The sequence below is a fragment of the Opisthocomus hoazin genome, chromosome 2 (genome assembly GCF_030867145.1).
Source record: "Opisthocomus hoazin isolate bOpiHoa1 chromosome 2, bOpiHoa1.hap1, whole genome shotgun sequence".
NCBI classification, from domain to species: domain Eukaryota; kingdom Metazoa; phylum Chordata; class Aves; order Opisthocomiformes; family Opisthocomidae; genus Opisthocomus; species Opisthocomus hoazin.
The window spans coordinates 118,950,459-118,960,963 of NC_134415.1; the positions used below are offsets into that span (position 1 = coordinate 118,950,459).

General features: G+C 46.9%; 1 protein-coding gene across 5 annotated transcripts in view; it reads right to left on the bottom strand.

Moving 5' to 3' along the window:
- CYRIA (CYFIP related Rac1 interactor A) overlaps positions 1-6,824 on the bottom strand; it is a 58,753-nt gene extending 51,929 nt beyond the window's left edge. For 4 of the 5 annotated variants that reach the window (XM_075414870.1, XM_075414864.1, XM_075414868.1 and 1 more), the window contains exon 1: positions 6,685-6,824. The gene's annotated coding sequence lies outside the window, so the exon portion shown is untranslated. Of the gene's footprint in view, positions 1-6,271; positions 6,586-6,684 lie in introns of those variants that run through there. The other variant, XM_075414867.1, reaches the window with a different exon arrangement.
- Positions 6,825-10,505: the final 3,681 nt, after the last annotated feature.

The following is a 10,505-nucleotide window of genomic DNA, read 5'->3' on the forward strand; positions in this document are numbered from 1 at the left end:
AAAATAAAATAAATAAAAGTAGCAGGACTACCTAGTTGCAGAAATACGAGTCAGCTCTACAGGCAACATTCCCAGAATACTTGAAGATCAGGAAATATTTTCTATTTTCCTCTTGAATAGAAGAGATATTGATACAAAATAGTAAGTGGATTTTTTAACACCTTCTCTAATTAAAAACATAGACCTCATAGACCTAAGTATTGCACTCTTAACAAAATGTCTTAAATATTCAGAGCATGAAATACATTTTGAGGGAGACTCGTTATCCAGCGTCCCCAGCATGATCTCACTTGGGACGGCAAACCATCCCCACAGTAACTGGTATTACAGAGCTCCACTGCAGCACAGCCTTGTGAGAGGGTGTGGGAAGTGTTCCAGTCCTACAGCGCATTTATGCTTCAATAATAATAATCAAAACGTAGGAAAAACGGTTACAGAGTATCAGATCCCATTTCCTCTGCCGCCATCAATTATTAGGGAGATGATTACAGACTTATTTCCAAAACCTTCCAAGATGCCTACATCCATCACGAAATCTTTGTCTGAAGGAGTCACCAAGAGTCTACAGATGATCCTTGAAGCAAAACACTGTGCAATTACAAACCAATACAGTACAAGGAGTCAGACTGTGTATATGTGGGTGGGAAAAAGTGCAACTGAGACGAAATTAGACTTTTCCTGGAAATAAAATGTAACAAATTTAACAATCTAGCCTTCTAAAATCTAAATAGGTTTGCACAACTCCGAGGAATATTATTATAAAACCTTCCCCTCACCATTGCCTCCTTCCTCCAATTTCCACAGCATTAAATGAACCCCCTCCGAAAAATCAAGAACAGCAAATCATCTGTACCAGATAAACACCACTGCACATCTCTCACAAAGGCTATTTAAACACAGTTCTGGAATTAATTTACTGCAGATAGGATCATATGGATCAGTTACTAGACAGAATTTTCCTTATTCTTGAAAACCAATTCAGCTCTGTAAGTGGCACCATCACTCAGCATTTCCATACCAGCTAACAACTGACAGTAATGAATTTTTGCCCCACAGCTCCACATTGCTGTTAATAAGCATGAGAGAAACCAAACGACGAACTTTCTCCCCCCCCTTTCCCAGAAAGCCATTAACTCAAGCTAACCTCCCAGACTTCACCTGGGGCGGCTGCAAAATGAAAATTATAATGATTGGGCTAGGTACCAAATATACTTGCAATAAAGAAAACAAAACAGAAAGCAGGTTTTCTTTGAAATGTCTTCAGAAAACAAGAGAATAACCCCTTCCTCCCGCTTCTCAGTCTAACCACATTCAGTCTCGACAACGACAGTCTCAGGACACTGCTGGGCTCAGTTCAGCTGCAGAGGCAAATAGTACCAAGCTGTCTTAAAATATCCCGCTTTCTCAGCCGGCGCTACTGCAAGCAGGACATGGGTCCTCTGGCCGTCTTGCATCTGCCAGCCAAGCACAGACACAGCAGATGTCGTAAAGGATCTCAGCAAGGATGAGATGCCTATGCTGGACAGCTGAATCCAACCAGGCTCAAGTTGTGTTCTAGGCCCAAAATAAAGACTTTGTCCCAAAGGGAACCTCAGGCTTGCCAAATTCTGGCCTTCATCGCCCCCAGAATCTGCACTTTTTCCTAGATTTGCTAGTCCATATGAGACTAGAAGCACAAAATGGACTCACAGGAGAATTTTAAGCATGGCTGCAATACATTTGGGTATATAATGGAAATTAAGTTAACTGGGATAGTAAGCAGGAAGCCATCTAACCTAATTGGAAACAAAGTTGTGAAGGCTGTATCTTAAATGTCACCTATCCTGGGAGCTCAACAGGTACCCATGTTATTATAAAGGGTTGTAAAACCCTCAGGCCTCCCCAGGAGCAAGATACAAAGCCATCCCTTTCACAAGCTGATGAGGAAAGGAGTCATGCAATTTTGAAGTTTCGGATGAGAAGGCAGGAGCATGCCCCCAAGCACCATTGAGCAATTTAAGAGCATCAGGAAAGCAACCACAGAGGAAGTAAAAGTGGGCGGTAAGCTCTTTCCAGGCAAAGAGGCTGGCTCACAACCACATCTCTGCTTGCCAGGGTAGTGCCCTAACCCACAGACCACGGTCTGTCCTAGACTATTCCTGCTGAAGCTATGAAACAGGAAAATATTTGCTGGATGAAAGAATGAAACACCCATAGAAACCAGATTTCCCTCACCTGAATGCCTTAATCACAGGGCAGGAGTCACTCTAGTCTCTGGCCTAATTCTTTTTTTCAAAGTAAAACGGTTGCAGGTGAAATAAAGGACAGCTTATGAGATGCTGCTTGTTGCACTCTGCTGGGAAGAGGGAGATACGAGCTCAAGTTACTCCAGGCTGAAAAGGGGAGAGAGAATCAAGCTTCACACTTCATGGGTAAGAGATGTAACTAACGCACCATCACACATAACGGGAAGAGGGAGAGATAAACATCACTGCAAACGCTTATTCCTTGAGTTGGAGTAGATAGCTTACACTTGCTTATTTCTTAGCAAAACAAGCTTTTCCAATCCTGAGGAAACATTCTCATCTCCAGATGCCAAAGGCAGTTACGCAGGAGAGAGATGCCACTCTCCAGAACAGTCATGGTGGTAACAGCTCTGGATGGATGCAGAAATGAAGCCCTGTGCATCTGATTTTTTTCACAGTAAAAAATACAGAGAGTCTGCTTTCAGACACGAGTTTTAAGAACATCAACCTTAGCTTTGAGGCATCTCATTGTAAAATAGGCCACCCAAATAATTTATGAATTCGGGCTGTAATACAACAGGGAGAAGGATTTCCCCCCCCAGAATCCAATAAATTATCCATAAAAAAAAGCTTCTAACAACTACTTAAAGTTAAACCAGAGAGCTGTACCAGAGAGCTGTAGGCGAGTACAGAATGGCTTTTATCTAAAAATGTCAGTGTAAGTCTACCTATCCCCTTGAAAACATCGAACCACCTCCACAGCATTACTAAACTGTGCAAACTCCAGAGCCCAGATACAACTCAGCCATCCAGAGCTCACCACAGACAAACAGGGCACCAAACTTGAGATCCCAGTATGCTCCATGCCATATCCTAGAAATGTTAACTCCCATGCCGTATCGATGCTCTTCAACAGGTCCAAGGGACATACATTTATTAACTTCAGACTTTGGCCAAACCAGACTAGCACTTGTGACAGGCACACACAACACCACAAGTTGCACTGCTGCTGGAACCTTCAAAATGGTCTTTTCACATTTTACAAACTTCACAAATTCCTTACACAGATTTACACAAAAATAAGCCTTGGACTTAGGCGTTAGCTTCACCCTTTACACTGCCATTCATCCAAACCACGACGTTAAGTCAACCTGTGCACTGCCACTACAAACAGCCCTAGAAAAGTATTACCACAGACAGGAAAAAAAGGATAAAATTCACAAAGAAGTCCCACAGAGCACTGGTTATGTAGTCTATTGACAAGTTCATAAATTAGACAAGAGTATTTCAGCCATTAACATGTAAAAATAGCCATTCCTGAATTAAGACTGACTGATACCTAAGTTCATGTAAACATGAAGATACCAACCATGAGATTACTTCTAAATATTTAAAATCCACAATAATAAATAAAAATCATTCAAGCACCTGTGTGTCAGAGCTGCACTAGGTCGTATCTGTCCCAAAATGTATTTGTTTTCTATCTCCTACTGTTATTTTTCCTGTAGAAGCAACTACTACTACAAGTTTAAATCAAGAACTTGTATCAAGCAGTATATAAAGACAGAAAATAAGACACGTTTTTCATTTTAATGGGAAGTGTGAACTGGAATTCTATGAAAGCAGAAGGGTAAATTCAGTACTTCACAAGAATTAGGACTTGTACATCTCACATCATTCACATCACTCTCCATCATTCACACGAGTGCATAGCAGCTTCTATTACAATTTTAATTTAAACAACAAAATTCAAATTTATGACTGCATTTTTTGCAACTCTCAAGCTGCTCCATATATTAAGTATTTTAATTCATGCCTCTCAAACTGTTTTCTCTGATTTAATGTTACTGTTTTGAATTCCTAGATAACACGAGTAGAAAGCACTGCTAAAGGAATGATTGATAATACTGAAACAGATCCAAATACATACTGAATTCGGCACGAAGCAAACACTAAAATGTTTTGGCTCCTTCAAATCAACACATATTATTACCACGCATATTCCCTTGTCCCGATATTATAGGTCACATTGACATACTCAGTTTGTCTCCAGGGATTTAATAGCAGACCTAATGATGTCTGGACTGCATACAGGTTTTGAATACAGAATATTCTTCTGCTTCATATAAAATGTGAACTGAATGATCAAGTTCATAAGCTACTGCATGGATCATGCACCTAGTGCTGAAGAATGCCAGTGATTCTACAAAACTCTCTTACAGTTTCTCTAAAAACTCTGATTAAACGGGTATTTAGAAATACATATAAATATCGATTAAAGAGGTCTTATTTATAGTATCTGTACACCTACAAAATATGATTTCTGTTAAAGTACGGGAATTGTTATTCACCTAAAAAACACCTAGTATTCTTGGCACATATTTTAAGCTCTCATTTTGTATAAGGCATAACGTGGAAATCTGTAACACACTGCACATGCAAATCCTCAATGTCTTTGTGAGACTACCATACTGCTGAGGACATGATATTTCAGCCTCACAAAACAGTGTCAAAAAATGATGTCATGAAGACAAGCTAAGCACACTAACAATGAATTACCTTCCCAGCACTGTAAAATTCACTAATAGACTCACTACTATGGCGAAATGACATCGGCTGGCAGTAACTATGCAGTAGTATCCAAGATGATCACCGTTTTTCCTTTGTGAATTAACCAAGTATTTTTTATTCTAGTTACTAGCATACATTGTCCGTTTAATCACTTGTGGTTTGTTTATTTTCTGTTTTTAATAAAGAACAGAAGTTCACAGAAAAAACAAAGCATCACTGCAAAAACAACACGGGAGGGTAGTGAAAAAGTACAGAGCAGAACACAATAAAATATTCGACAGTCATTAAGAAACCATATAAATGACCCAGAGAGCCTCGCTTATACTCGGCATAGCTTACATTTAAGTGAAACCTTCAAGGACAGACAGACTATTCTACAGTGGTTCAAACTGAAGTTAAAGAATTTTATTCTTAGTTGCTACTTTATGCTTTTTATGAATTTAAGTCAAACCCTTCATGCTATTTCCATAATCTGTAATTTCATTTCATCAGAACATTTTTTTAAAGTCTACCTTAGAAAAGCTAAATTCACGAGTAGCAGGGTTTCATCATTCGCTTTTAATTCAGGCCTGGTGAGGGGCAGTACAGAAGAGCAGAAAGGAGAATCAAACATGAGAAATTACAAAATTTATTCCTTAAAAAGATAAAGAAGTACATTGCTGATGTATAAGTCTTCCTCCCATGTTACAGAAATACAAAAGTTGCCATAACAGAGAAAAGGGAACTGTCGGCTTGGTTCTTCCCTGTGTGAGCTTGGGTATTTTCGCAGAGCAGTGCTGAACATGTGAAATTCTTTCCCCACAAGGCAACCTCACACCATGACAGCATCTCATTCCCCATCTCCCCACCTAAGATTTCACAGCCAAAGTCGTCTTCGTTCTTTTCTGACCTTGCAGATGGGGAGCACGGGAGAGAAGCAAAGCAACAACACCCCCGTCCCCCTTACCTTGCCCTTTCCCCCCACACACGCAAACCGCCTTCGGGAGCTGGCAGACAGGACCAGAGCGCGGAGACGGGCCGCAGGGCCAGCCAAGGCTCCCCGGGACAGCTGGAAGCCGCCCCGCACCACCATGCTCGCCAGGTTACCCGCGAGGCCACGGCCAGGCCGAGCGGCTCGCTGTGCTGCCAGCGCACTGCGGAGCACCCCATTCCGCACCGTGGCCTCACCCACTACCGAGACCTCAGCACAGCGAAACCCAGACACATGAAATTACAGCTAAAGGGTCTTGAAATTCAATTAGGTGGGAAAAGAAAACCAGTAAGAGGAAGAACGGATGCGAGCGCGGTGCCCGCTGCCTGTAACGCGTCTCGGCCCGGACAGGGCTTCGCGCCGCGCCGCTCGCCTCACGCCGCCCCGCCGGACACCCCGCAGCGCCCCGCATCCAACAGCCGCGGGGATGGGAAGCTCTCGGTGCAAAGTTGTGAGGTCAGTCCCCCTCCCACCCCCCCTGCCCCCGCAGCGGAGGAGCACTCACTCCAGCGAGGCACTACGACGTGCTGTTCGGCCGGCAAGCCAGGCTCCCCCGGGCCCGGGCGCAGGCACAGACAGGTCCCGGCCCCGGCCCCGGCGCTGCCCGCCCCGGGATTCACCGGCCGGCGGCGAACGCCCAGAGGTTTCCACCCTGCAGGGCCTGCGCCCCGGGGGAAGCCTCTCCCCCGGCCGGGGAGCCTCCGCGGGGGCTCGCACCGCTACCGATGCCTTTCCCAAGGCAGCCGAGGCGAAGCGAGCCCTCCGGGAGGAGAACGCCCGGGGGCCGCAGAGCCCGGTCCCCGCCCCGCTGCCGGTGGGGTCGATGCGGGGGACGCTGCGGGAGCGAGCGGCAGAGGCGGATCAGCCCGCCCGCCCCCGCGCAGCCCCCCCGGCCCCGCCGTGCCTCCCCCCGCCTACCTGAGCCGCACGTCGCCGCTCGCCGCTGCGGGGACCCTCGTCCATCCCCCGCCCCTCCGAGACAGCCGGCGGAGCTGCGCGGCCCAGCCCGGCCCAGCGCGACGCTCCAGGCCCGCCCCGCGGCGGCTGCGGGCGGCTCCCGCCGGCGGCAGGCCCCGGGCGGGCGGGCGCGGCTGCCTGGGACCCGCCTCACGCCGCCGCCGAGCTGAGGCGGGGCGAGGCGTCCCCCGGCGCTCCCGGGCGGGCGGGCAGGGAGGGGTCCCCGGGGCCGGTGGCGGTGGGGACGGGGCGGCCCCGCACCAGGGGAGCGGGGAGGAGAGGCGGCGGGGGGGCGGCGCCCAGCCCCGCACAGAGCGTACGCGGGGACCTTCAGGCTCCCCGGCCGGGCGGGGGGGGCTGGGGCGTCTGCTTAGCGGTCGGTGCGGGGAAGCGTGCGGCTGCCACCCGTGCTGCACCCCGCCCGGGGACGACGGCCCTGACCCGAATGCGCCCCGTTTCGCAGAGAACCCAGCTCTTCTCCCGGCTGCTGGGGTCTTTTAGGGGTGGGGGGTGCGTGTGTGTGAGTGCCGGAGTTCAGCGGGGCTGCAAATATATTTTTTTTTTTGGCGTTTTTGGCTTTGCAGAAGGCAGCACTTCCTCATGACGCCAGAAGCAGATCCGAGCCCATTCACAGCTCGTGAAAATACTTTCTACTTCCTCTTGCTGTTTTGAGGGTTAAATAAGGTTAAAGCTGCAAGAGTGGCGACGAGGCGCTCGCTCGCTTCCCCCCTTCCCCAAAAGCCAATCTGTGCGTCATTTACAGGAAGAAAGGAAAGAAAGAAAAAAAGAGAAGAGAAGGAGAAGAGGAAGAGAAGAGAAGAGAAGAGAAGAGAAGAGAAGAGAAGAGAAGAGAAGAGAAGAGAAGAGAAGAGAAGAGAAGAGAAGAGAGAAAAATCTACACGTAATAATATTGGAAGCACAGCACACAAATATTTGGTTATTTGTTCGTACCAGGGTTTTGCTTGCTGAGCTCTTTAAACATGGGAAGCCATCACGCTGACCACAAAGCTGTTACAGCACCAGGCCGGGGAACCTGAGGGTTCGCAGCTGCCTGCTGCCTGGGTCAGACGTGTCGAAGGCAGGCCCTGTGCGTGCCGAGAGGTGTGATTCTCATCCGTAAGGCGAGTTCCGAAGAGCTGTGAAGCCGAGCAGTTTGGCAGAGCTGCAAGCACGCAGGGTCTGCTGCTGACCTGACCCTCTGGCCTGTCACTCCCACTGAACCAGAGTCCCAGAGCACCATCGGTCAGGCGCGCTGGCTGCTTGCCTTTACCCAGGCTGCATCCAGATGCCCTTGAATTGTTCTTCCTTGGTCTGAAAATTCCAAGTTTCCTAGTTAGAAAATAATTCAAGCGACATACTATTAAAAGGCTTGGTGTCTGTTACTGTAGCATGTATTTAATATAGCTATCCTTACAGCACCCAGTTTGGTAGAACACTAAGCTGCTGGCTTGCATTTTTTATCCACAGGTCTCAAAATACCTTTTAAAAGACATAAATAGCATTGCTCCACTTCCAAGCAGGAAGAACAGTCAGATGGAAAACTTGAACCAGGAGAGAGAACTGAACCTCAGATTCCCAGCTAGCAGCTTGATGTCCCCTTTTATTTATTTCTCTGTAGCATGCCTTCTGACCGCTGTATAATCATAGAATCATAGAATGGTAAGGGTTGGAAGGGACCTTAAAGATCACCTAGTTCCAACCCCCCTGCCATGAGCAGGGGCATCTACCACCAGACCAGGTTGCTCAGAGCTCCATCCAACCTGGCCTTGAACACTGCCAGGGAGGGAGCATCCACAGCTTCTCTGGGCAACCTGTTCCAGTGCCTCACCACCCTCGTGGTGAAGAATTTCTTCCTTATATCTAATCTAAATCTGCCCTCTTTTAGTTTAAAGCCGTTCCCCCTTGTCCTATCACTACACACCCTTGTGAAAAGTCCCTCTCCATCCTTCCTGTAGGCCCCTTCAGGTACTGGAAGGCTGCTCTAAGGTCACCCCGGAGCCTTCTCTTCTCCTGGCTGAACGGCCCCGACTCCCTCAGCCTGTCCTCATAGGACAGGTACTCCAGCCCTCGGATCATCTTCGTGGCCCTCCTCTGGACCCACTCCAACACATCCATGTCCTTCTTATGTTGGGGGCTCCAGAGCTGGACGCAGGACTCCAGGTGGGGTCTCACATGTCTAATTGGATGCTTTTACTAAAGAAGAGGCAGCCGTCACCCATCATCTGGAAATATTCCATCTCTGTTAGAGCATGTTATGTATGCCCTGGGATTGTCTGCACTGAATACATCAGGGATTCAGCCCAAAGAATATTTTGATTCTGGATACCAATAGTATTTAGGAGTGAGAAAAGTCCAACTTTTAAATCCTGCCAAAACAAAGGGACCGTTATATATTGATGATATGAACTGTAGAACATCTACATAGCTTTAGTGTCACGTACTGCCATCAGACTGAAGTTGAAGACCCTGTAGGGGGAATGGCAGGCAGGTGATAGATTTCAGATTCTCAGCTTTGGACAGTAACACTGGAGATCAGGAAATAATTTTTGAACCAGCTACATGCGTATTAGCTAAGCCACAGTAACTTTGCGAAACTTATGCCAGTGCTGACGTGAGACAAACTCGATATGAGACACATCGGTAGGGTTCAGATTCTACAATAAGGTCATCTCTAATCACTTAACTCCATGAGGGATCTCACATAGCACCCAGTTTTTGCTTTGAAGTGGTGCAGGATGCCCATAAAGTTCTGTCTCATCTCTACCAGCCCCATCACAGTACCTCAAACACCCTGAACTTTCGCAGATGAAAGGATGTGCTTGCATTTACACAGGTGAATTGTGCCTCTAAATTTAGGTATCTAGACAACTGCATGTTCTTATACACAATAATCAGGTGTCTAAGCTCCCATGACAGTCAGCAGTAGGATCCAGGTCTGGTGCTTTCACATGGTTGTCTCGGGTGCCTACAGTCAGTTCTCTGGTGATCAACACAATGGACCAGCCACTAAGAGGCTGTGTTAGCACGGCTCAGAGCTACTCAGGCTCCATTGACCCAGGTCCTGATCCACGGGGAGGATAAGTAGAAACATTCAGGGCTATTTAAGATGCCCTTCTGTATCTTGCCTTATGTTCTTTCAGAGGCATCGGATCTCCTGTGTCCCGTAGAGGCAGCTCAGGTAGCTCAGAATGCCCGTTGCTATACAAGTGACTCTGTCTTCACTACAGTGGAAACCTAGACACCTAGCTGAAGACACCTGCATACAGATATCTAAAATTTGGCATTCTGAACCTCACACTGATTCTCATCCAAATCCATTTTGCTGTCTCACATCTCAGGGGAATTTAACATGTTTTGTTGCGCGGTTATGACAACGTATACACAACCAGATGCCATGGCTCAACTGGGACAGGGCAGCATAGAATCATAGAAACATTTAGGTTAGAAACGATCTTTAAGATCATCAAGTCCAGCTGGTAACCTGACACTGCCAAGTCCACCACTAAACCATGTAGCAATCTCCCAGTTTTTTAGATACTGACCTTAAAACATCTGCTGTAATTTGAATGGTGACATTGAGATTTTTTTTTTAAACAGGAATGATACATAAAGTCATCTACAATGTTGGCAAATATATGAATTTTTATCTGCCTGAAACAGTGTTATCTAGTCTTCTGTAGAGAGTATGGTCTGTTCCAAGCTTTGAAGCTCATGGCTTTATGCAGAATTGCGCTAACAGTCATCTGGATGCAACCAGCAGCCTCAGAACAGATGGGAACGTG